Source organism: Pyxicephalus adspersus, chromosome 6 (genome assembly GCF_032062135.1).
Source record: "Pyxicephalus adspersus chromosome 6, UCB_Pads_2.0, whole genome shotgun sequence".
In the NCBI taxonomy this organism is placed as follows: Eukaryota; Metazoa; Chordata; class Amphibia; order Anura; family Pyxicephalidae; genus Pyxicephalus; species Pyxicephalus adspersus.
The window spans coordinates 21,212,488-21,222,294 of record NC_092863.1 but is presented as its reverse complement, the minus strand read 5'-3'; the positions used below and the strand labels follow the sequence as shown (position 1 = coordinate 21,222,294).

The 9,807-nt window shown below is 41.1% G+C and overlaps 1 long non-coding RNA gene across 1 annotated transcript; it reads right to left on the bottom strand.

The window, feature by feature from the left end:
* Positions 1-3,939: 3,939 nt before the first annotated feature.
* LOC140332816 (uncharacterized) lies at positions 3,940-4,646 on the bottom strand. The gene is made up of 2 exons (XR_011921223.1): positions 4,571-4,646; positions 3,940-4,109 (listed from the first exon to the last, which is right to left on the bottom strand). It is a non-coding gene; the product is annotated as an uncharacterized lncRNA (long non-coding RNA).
* Between the last annotated feature and the right edge of the window lie 5,161 nt (positions 4,647-9,807).

The window sequence follows — 9,807 nt, the reverse complement described above, 5'->3', positions numbered from 1 at the left end:
ATATATATATATATATATATATATATATATATATATATATATATATATATATATACTTCCCAGTTTTAGAACTTGAAAATGAAGGTCATTTTGGGACCGAGACAACATGCATTTTGCACCATGGTGATACTAAGTGTGCCTGCATTTTGGGGTGTGACCTAAAGGTATCAGAGAGAAAGAAACTCTTAAGGAAATGGCCCAGCAAGATTGGAAATACCGGTAATAAAAAAATCCGTGCCTGGTTATTGGGAGAAAGTAATGTCCAGCATTAGGAGTCTGTGGGAGGGAGAATGCTTTGACATTGGTGATCAGTGGGATAAAAACATGCCACCTAATCAGTGTGTCATTGGTTACTGTTAAAATTGCCCAGTGTCAGAAGGAGAAGGTAGTCAGGCAGGTACAATATCCCAGCATCAATAGAAAAAGGAAAATTCCAGTATTTGTTTTCAGTGGGATTAAAAAAAGTTTAGCTTTGATCATTATTTTAAGGAAAAACTGCTAGGTATTGACGGTTAGTGTCAGTGAAAACATTAGCCCTAATATAGTGACACTTTAGATTTACAGGTTTCCAAAGCATGGACAACACATGCACATCAATAGCCATGCAATTAATAGCCAAAAAAACAGGTCTGTCAAAACAGCAATATGCCGCTGTGAAACATGCATTGAAGTTTTTCTTCAACACAGTTTAAAAATGTAACAATTACACATGGAAGCCAGGGGACCTCTTTGCAGATGGGGTAGCTCATAGTTCACACTGTGCTTTATGTTTTAAAACTTTTTGAAATGCTATTGATTTGAAATGTTACACTTGTTTGATGACTTATGTATATTCTTTATATTCTTTATCTCAGGTGTAGTAGTCACTGTGTACTCTAACCATCCCTAGATGCAGCCTCCCAATTTAAGTTTCTGCGGAGGAACTCACCTGGAGACACCACCCGGGTGACAGGGGCAAACCTGATTTACCACTTCTTGCATTACTGTTTTTTGTTATTGGTGCTGGATAGTGCCAGGCCGGGAGTTAGCTTTGCCCTGCACTGCACTGTTAGGTTTTATTTTTCTTATATGGTGTCCCCTTTTCTTTTTATGTTTTACCCTCTCTCTTACCCTGGTACCCAATCCCTGACACTTACTTTATCCCCTGATATCGCAAATAACTTGGTTAATTTTACTAAACAGTGGGAACACTATACCTGGCGTCACCCATAACCATGACTGTATTCATTATTTCCCTAAATGTGCAGGGACTTAACTCACCAATGAAACATTCCCAGGCTTTACATAGTTTCCACGCTCGTAAGGAAGATGTAATATGCCTACAGGAAACCAATTTTTCTGCCTTCTCCTACCCACGATATTTCCATTCCTCCTACCCAATGGTCTATATAGATAATGCCCAATCAAACGCAGAGGCATTCTCATTGATTTCCGCAAGTCAGTACCGGTTACGCTAGACACCAAATTGGCTGACCCAGATGGACCTTATCCCATTCTTATAGGCACCCTAAATGATGCTAAAGTGATTCTTGTGGCCTACTATGGGCCTAATGAGAAACAAGCACCCTTTATGCATATACCTAATACATATGCTACATAAATGTATGTAGGGTTTCCTGATACTGTGTGGAGATACCAATATCCCCCTGATGCGCGGATGGACAACAAAACCGTGCCCAATCCTCTTGTGCAACACAAGACGACTTTCTCCTTCCATGCATTGCTAGATTTGTTATGAGCTGAAATGCTGGCAGATGTATGGCGGGAGATGCAAACAACTGAAATACATTACACATATTTTCCCCATGCACACCAACTCTTTTCTTGCATCGATCATATATTGGTTCCCACACAGCCCTCCCGCTAGTCACTTCAAGTAACATCCTGGCTGTACCTTGGTCAGATGATGACGCAGTTCAGGTAGTTTTTTTTTCTTCACTCTTCTCTAGACCTGACTCTTTCCAATGGTCTCTAAATAACACCCTCCACAGCAACCCCAAAATAAACCAAAAATCTCAGGCAGAACTTACTTAATATTTTCCCTAAATCAGAGCAAGGTGCCTTCAGCAGCAACTTTATGGGCGGCACATAAGGCGGTTATCAGAGGTCCCCTCATTCAGATTGCATCTCAAGGCGCAGTTTACAAATTTGACAGTGTCAGTGGAGGCATTGCTATGGCTATCGCCATCTCAGAGGAGACACATTGCTAAACCAATTTTGAAACACTCTCTTCAAGTATGAGATTCCGTGAAACTCCTCTTGTCCGCATCATAGAGAATCCGCTGTTTCCACCTGGCATGGATGAACTGTGACGATTTCGTTGGTGGTTAGAAAAGGATCTATACACACTACATAATTTTATCAACCCTTTTGGTATACTCCTGTTCACAGTATTTATTGAAAATCACAAAGCCCCACCGTCAGAAATTTTCCACTATCTACAAATAGGCACTTTGTACAATCTAGATTGGGGGGAGTCTCACGTTTAACATGATGTGGTTTGAACATATCTGTGTAACAGATAATTTCTTCTTTGTATAGTGCTTTGGTATAGTGCCACGCATCAACACTCCCTTATATAACCCGTTGGGAAGGCGATATTGGCATTTCCCTGTAGCAGAAGGAGTGGGCACAGATTTGGCATACAGTGGCACAGTGTAGCATTATTGTGTTGGCCGTTCACAATTCGGTGGCCAATTCCAAATGATTAATGAGATGGTATTTGGTGTCTGCGCAATTAGCCAAGATCAAACCCGCCTGCTTGAGTGACTGTTTCAGGGGCTGCAAGACAGTGGGACACTGTACCATATCTGGTGGGAATGTCCTAATGCCAAAAGATATTGGACTCGCAATCTACCAAATAGCATACACTCTGGTGGGCCCTTCCTGCTACATGGTTGGGCTGACAATCCCTGGCTGTGTCCTATCACAGTAGAGTGTGCTCGGCCTATTCCCTCCAGCGGTGGCGCTCGCAGCAGCAGAAGAGTTCTAGGATTTGGTGATCCGCAGGTTGCAGCATCCTTGTCTCCCTTTAAATGTGTTTTTCCTCCCAGCATCCCCTGCACTGAGACTGCACAGTTGAGGAAGATTTGGAGCTCCACTGCAGCTGGTAAGCAGAGTGGTTCCTGAGCAATCCCATGCTGCCATGGGCTGCTGGGTCTTGTTAGCTTCTCTGCTCCCAGTCCCCAGTGCCTGTTGTAGCGTTAGCTGTGCTGGATAGATTCCTATGTGTTTTTCTGTTGCTGACCATTGTCTGTTCCCTGACTATTCATTTGTACTCAGCCTGGCCCAACCTCTGCCCGTGACCCCGACTCTGCTTGTGCCTACTCCCTTTGTACCTCGTTTGGTGGACTGATCTCCTGTGTTTGACTTTGGCTGGTATTCTGGATTGCCTGGTATTTCTGTACTGTTTATATGAGGGCTCCTGGTCTGCCATCCTGTCACACCATCCTTTGTACACCATTGCCTGTTCCTGACCTATATATACGCACCCTGAACCGGCCTTTGCCTGTGTCCCCGACTCTGATTGCACTTACTCCCTCTGTACCTCGTTTGGTGGACTGATCGCCTATGTATGACTTTAGCTTTGCACTCTGTAGTAGTTCTTTTACAGCTTTATCTGTGGGCCCCTGGGCTGCTGCCAGCCCATCCTCAGACACCAAAAAATGAGGGCTATTCTTACTGATTTCATGACCACATTGCAGCAAGATTGGTCCTTGTGGATTGACTATTACATACCCCTGGGATAGGATTGTTCAAATTTGACACTATGATTCCCCACACTTAGTCTAGTATGGAGCATGGTGTGCTGAGAACCTGGCAGGCTCCAACCTGACCTTTCCTCTTTTTCTAAACCCACTTTTTTTGTATTTTTTTCTACCTCTATTTTCTGTATTCTTTAGAGGCCTTTAGGGGTTCCCAGAGATCAGATGCAGCAGATACTAGAACAAATGTATTGTTTTGTAAAATCCAATAAAAACATGTTGAAACCAAAAATTTACCAAAACCATAGAACGAGTATTGCAGAACACTAAAATTATATTGCTAGGTACAAGGCTTTAGTGAGAACCCCCTGTTTTCACCGTTGGACACGCTCCACAAATGCCAACCTATAAAAGATAAAGAGGGTGATGGTTAGATTGAGTTGGAAGAAAGAGAAATTTAGGTCTTCAGTTGGCTATTGAGTCTGCTTTGTGTGCGGGTGGTGTCAGCATTGTTAGTAAATAACAATTCTGGCTGTTGGAGAGTGATGTTCATCTAAAGCTTGAGCTGTGGTATCTTAGCTCTCATCGATAGTTGTAGTGTTTAGGAAAAAGTTACCTATGCAATATATTTAAATCTTATGGGTTTTTTAGCCTTTGCTTCTAGTGTTTTTATTTAATTAGCAAATGTACTATATAGGTTAATTACATTAGTGCTGACTATAATCTCATGGTAAGGAAGCATGTCAGAATGCAGAGCTCCTGACATGTTTTTATGCTAGCCTGGGAGCTTGCATTTAGCTTTGTTCCCTTTTTGAAAATGTGTTACTTTTTTTTCCCCAACCCCAATTTTACATACTCACAGTTACCTTATATGGTTATCAATAAGTGGATTGGAACATCAGATATTCTTAACGGTTGGAAACACAACAATTGCCAGCCTATAAAAGATAAAGAAAGTGAGGGTTACATACAGTTGGAAGAAAGGCTGTGGCCAACTGATGACCAAAAATAACTTAATGTTTGGTGTTTTTTATTTATTCTAACTATAATCCTATCAATTATCCATTTGGTTTAGGATAGCACCATTCTGGGCAAAGTGGTTTCTCAAGAAAAAAGATGACAGGTTCTCAAAAGGGACAACAGTGTTCTTTGGGAGGATATGATTGCAGCTATACAGTGGGACTCGTTTAGGAGCTTATATTGAGTCGTTTAGGAGCCTCTTGAGTCGTACTACATATTTTACATAGGAAAAAAAATGTATAATGACTATTCAAAGGTAAGAAATGCATCCAGTATGTCGCATAACCAAACAATAAATAAACAATAAGTGTGACAGAGTGTCCCAAAGCTTTGTGAGGAAAGTGTTGGATGAGGTGTATGTACATAAGATTTTTTATGTTTTAAGGAAATGTTTTGTATTAGCTGGCTTTTAAGTTTGGTTTGTAGAAAGCCGGATTGTTGGGAGCCTGACTGGGAAAAAGAGTGGGAGATTTTTCCTGGTCCACGGATTAATGTTTAGGTTTTCTCAGGTGTGCCATCTATTCAGGCAGTATTATGTTGCCAGGAGCTCAGTGTGATCCCAGAGTTTTGAGGGAACACAGCTCCACAGGGCAAACACTGCACTAAATGTGAGCCAGCTTAATTGTTTTTTTAGTCTAAAAAAGAAATCAACCAGCCGATCATGTAAGCCTTAAAGATACGTTTAAGGGATTAGCTTCCAATGCACTCACAGCAGAGAGCTATTTCAGACTTGACTTCAATTTCAGGGTGCTCAGACCATTTTTATTTACAAAAACATCACATGAACCTAACATTAACATTCAATGTTTTCTTTCACAGGGGATCAGCAACATCATAGTCCTTCAGAAAAGAAACACAAAATTATTCTTCTGGCTCTCTCTCTGACACTCTTCAGCACTGTTGGTCACACAGACGTAAACATTGGGAGACCTTCTGGGCTCTCCCAGCATACAGGTTACACCCAGCCTATCCACCTCACCTTAGGCTACAACTACCCCTTGTCTCAAAAACAGGTGGCCTTTTATTAAAAGCCAAGTGCTTCCTAGCTATCCTCAATTTCTGGCCTTGAAGCTGGGTAGAGTGCTTAGCCCACCTATTTCTTCCATTCGGGGCCTGGATTCCAAATAAAGAGCCCTAAATCTGCAGCAAAATAATTACACATGGCCCTATCCATCCGTATCCCTTAGCCTCGAAATAGCCTCCACCTTAAATTCTTCATCCCCTTTGACCAGAATGGGAGGAAGAAGAGCAGGGACCAGCTTCAAGCAGGAAACATGGAAGATAGGGTTAACCTTTGAAGATTCTGGTAGAGAAAACTTAACTGCTACAGGGTTAATGATGTCTTAAATCAGGAAGGATCCCACAAACCTAGGGAACAAATCCTTAGAGGAACATCGAAACTTCAGATTCTCATAAGAAACTAGACTAGATCCTCAATCTTGAAATTTTGACATCTCCTTTTCTTGTCTGCCATTAACATGTTGGCTTAGATCAGATACAAATGTAGAATCTTCAGATTATTGGATATAAAGTTCAGTTGATCTTGCACTTCAGGTACCATGGCTTGCGAAGGACAGCTGGAAATGGATGCAGGATGGAAACTGTAGTTGGCAAAGAATGGTGACTGACATGTAGTGGAATGGGTGGTATTATTGTAGGCAAATGCGGTTAAAGAAAGTAGGGAAGACAAATTATCCTGGAATGCTGAAGAGAAGCATCTAAGGCAAGGATGCCCAACCTACGGCCCGCAGGCCACATCTGGCCCATACATCCACCCTCTCTGCTTGTTGTCTTGTGAGAGATGGGGCACACACATCCCCTATGTTTCTCTATTAGATCATGCTACCAGGAGAGCTTCCTCAGTGTTACCTCTCTAAGAGTGGGTGTATGCTAATGATGCCAGCAATCAGCTGTGGCTGCTTCCTGCCCACCTGTGAAATAATCCCACCTCGTATAGCAGCATGAGAGCTGTGTCTGTGTCCATGCAGCTGTCATTATCCCCATGTTTAAACCTTCATATCTCCTACACCGATTGTCAAAGAAACATGAAATTTTCAGGGTACACAGGACCACTGAGAGCTGGTACTAACTCAGTTTCAGCCCCCTTAACATAAAGAGTTGACAGACAGGGTCACAAGCATAAAATCCTAACAACAATCATAGATATTTTCACATTAAGGAGAGATATTTTAAGACCAGGGTCCCTAAATTGAATTTTCATGTTAGGGACCCCCCGGGAGCCACTTCCATGGCAATGAGCATTAGGGTAATGTCAATTCACTCTGCGCTGTGGTGCCCCAAATATTCTTTTGCTTGTTCACAAAACTTTAAGGCTGGTTCAGGTTGGTGGTGTGGTTCTACAGTTACCTTTTCCTCATGCCATAGAACCCTGCCTAGGGGAAGACGCTCAGTACAACTATCGCATGGAGTCAAATCTGCAGACAAGAAAGGGGAGATGTAGGGACCTGAAGATATAGCAGTAAGAACATGTCCCCTTTGGCTATCTTTCACATGAATTGCATTTTTTTGGAAGTATCCATTGCAGAGATTTTGAGGTACAAAGAAGGTTAGCCGCCCCCTATAACTGACTAGACACATTGTATGGTGTAGTTTCTGCTCTTTGGTAGCTGTAGTTTTGTAGGGGACTAATATATGACTGGCCAGCTTTTGTTTTGTATATTTTCTAAATAAAATGTTTCATTATTAAAATGAGCTTCAAATGGTGAATGCAGATATTCTTGATTTGCAACTACTTTTAATTTGTCCATGTATGTTACAATACCTAGAAACATTTCAATTTAATTTTTAAATTAAAACTATTTTAGTTTTAAAACACAACTTTAATGTTTGTTTGCATTGTGACCCATGAGTTTTATCTCATCGTCAGCCAAAGTTGGGCACCACTCATCTAAGGTATTGTTCCAGGTTCTAGTTAGTCTCCTCAGTCTTACTGTTGGTCTGAGGATAAAGAGACCCAGATATAAAACTGTTGACAGAGCACTAACCAACATCTAGAGTTAAACTGGACACCTCTGTCAGATGTAATTTTGGCAGGGACCCAATGAAGTCAGACAATCTCCCTTAAAATCACCTCACCAGTGGAAACAGTGGAAGGCATGCTGTTCATCAGAATAAAGTGGGCCATCTTAGTCATTCTTTCAACCACCGCCAGAATGGACAGGTTGGGATGGGAAGAGAATGGAGCAACGCCCAAGGTTTGGCCCTCCTACTTTTGGGAGTGAGCACAGGTAAGGCAGGATAGTATGTCCAGCCACCATTAAGATTGTTTGAACAAATTTAGCTTCTTAAACACCCTAAAAATGCCCAGCCAATAAAAAGTCAAGGCAGCAGTTGAGGAACAACACCTGGAAATACTTTGGCACATAAATCTAAAAAAAGAAGAGATCACCATTCCATTGTAGATCAGGGATGGCATTGGCTTGCTCAGCAATGGGCAGCTTGCCTTGTGTTAAAAGGTCAGGTTGAACCATTCGGAGAATTTTTGAAGACATAATGGTGTCAGGAGCAGTCAGGACCATGTCTTCAGGATACATATGGGACAAATGTATACATAGGAAATGGTTGTAATCCTACCTCTTGTGGTTAATTTGGTAAGCATTCCCTGTACGTCCCCTGAAGAAGCCTTTCAGGGAAACGCATTAGAATACAAGACGTTTTTTCATTATTTCCTGAATAGGGATTAATATGTCTAGCTAATTGGTCACATTTACCATGAAGAGTTACATGGGAAAGGCCAAAAACACTACCATATGTTGTAGGCATACTAAAATTGTTGTTTGCTACAAACATTTAAACAAACAGTGAATGACCGACCTCCTAATTATCACATGGCCACATCCCTGATTTAACTAACAATAAGATTTAGATGGATTAGCTCAATAATTGTGACTTTAAAGGACCACCATATTCAATTTACACATGTATATTAAAAATATATCCTTATTAAATAAATTTAAGAACATTGACATAAAAAATGTAAAAAAAAAATGTATAAAACCTAAAACATAAAAACTGTATAAAATGTTAAATAAACATAATCAAATATTCCTGTCTGGGTTGCCCAATCCTAGGGGCATACCCTGCTGATTTTTGACACGTTTCAAAGAGAGGCAGACAGAAATTTTTGATTCCTATGGCACCTATCTAAATAGATGAGCACAGGCAAGGACAGCAATGATATGGGCTATAAATCAAATCCGTTATATATCCTCTCTCTTATTCCGTTTCTTGATAGTAGTAGCTTAATTAGCCCCAATATCCATAGTTTTCAATCAACTTTCACTTTAATCCCATATAATGCTTGTTGCAGTCAGCTAAATTTTGCATCCGCTCTCTACTTGGCTTTAGGTCCTAGTGCTGCTCTGGCAAGCCTGCCTCTGACGTCCCCACGTGTCAATGTTTCAATGTTCGTAAAGTTATTTATTAAAGATATGTATTTTGATATAAATATGTAAATTAAATATGTTTGACCTTAAAAAGTCCCAATTACTGAGCTGTCTCTCTGGTGCCCAAGTTTGACATGTGGTGATCTGAGAGAGGCTGTGCATGAGCTATCTTGGTCCATGTTTGCATCAATGTCCTGCATACATGGAAAATAAAGGATCCTTAGACTAGAGTTTAGAGAAGTAATCTTCAGGTTAAAAGGGAAGGAAGGTTATATCCTTTGGAATATTGCCAGTCCCATGCACAACACAGGAAAGGCAGCAAGAGCTCACGTAGCTAAATGCATAGTTGGGCAAGAAAAGTATATGGGTGGGAAAAGAGCACTGGGCTGACGTTTCATTGGGGTACTACCTATATGCTAAAGATAGCCTGCACTTAAATTTAAGGGGTCTACTGTGCTAGGGGAAATATTTATGGGAAGTTTGGAAGAATAGGTAAATAAATATTGTGGGGGGCAGTTAAATAGGAGGGCAGATAAGTCAGACAGGGGTCAGTCACCAGTGAAGGGTGCATGGGGACAGGTAGTGGGAGGGCAAAGGATGAAAAAAGGGGCTTCCAGTTTTACAAACAATGGTGTTTTCAGTATTATATGTACAAAAAATAAATAAAAAACGTAACG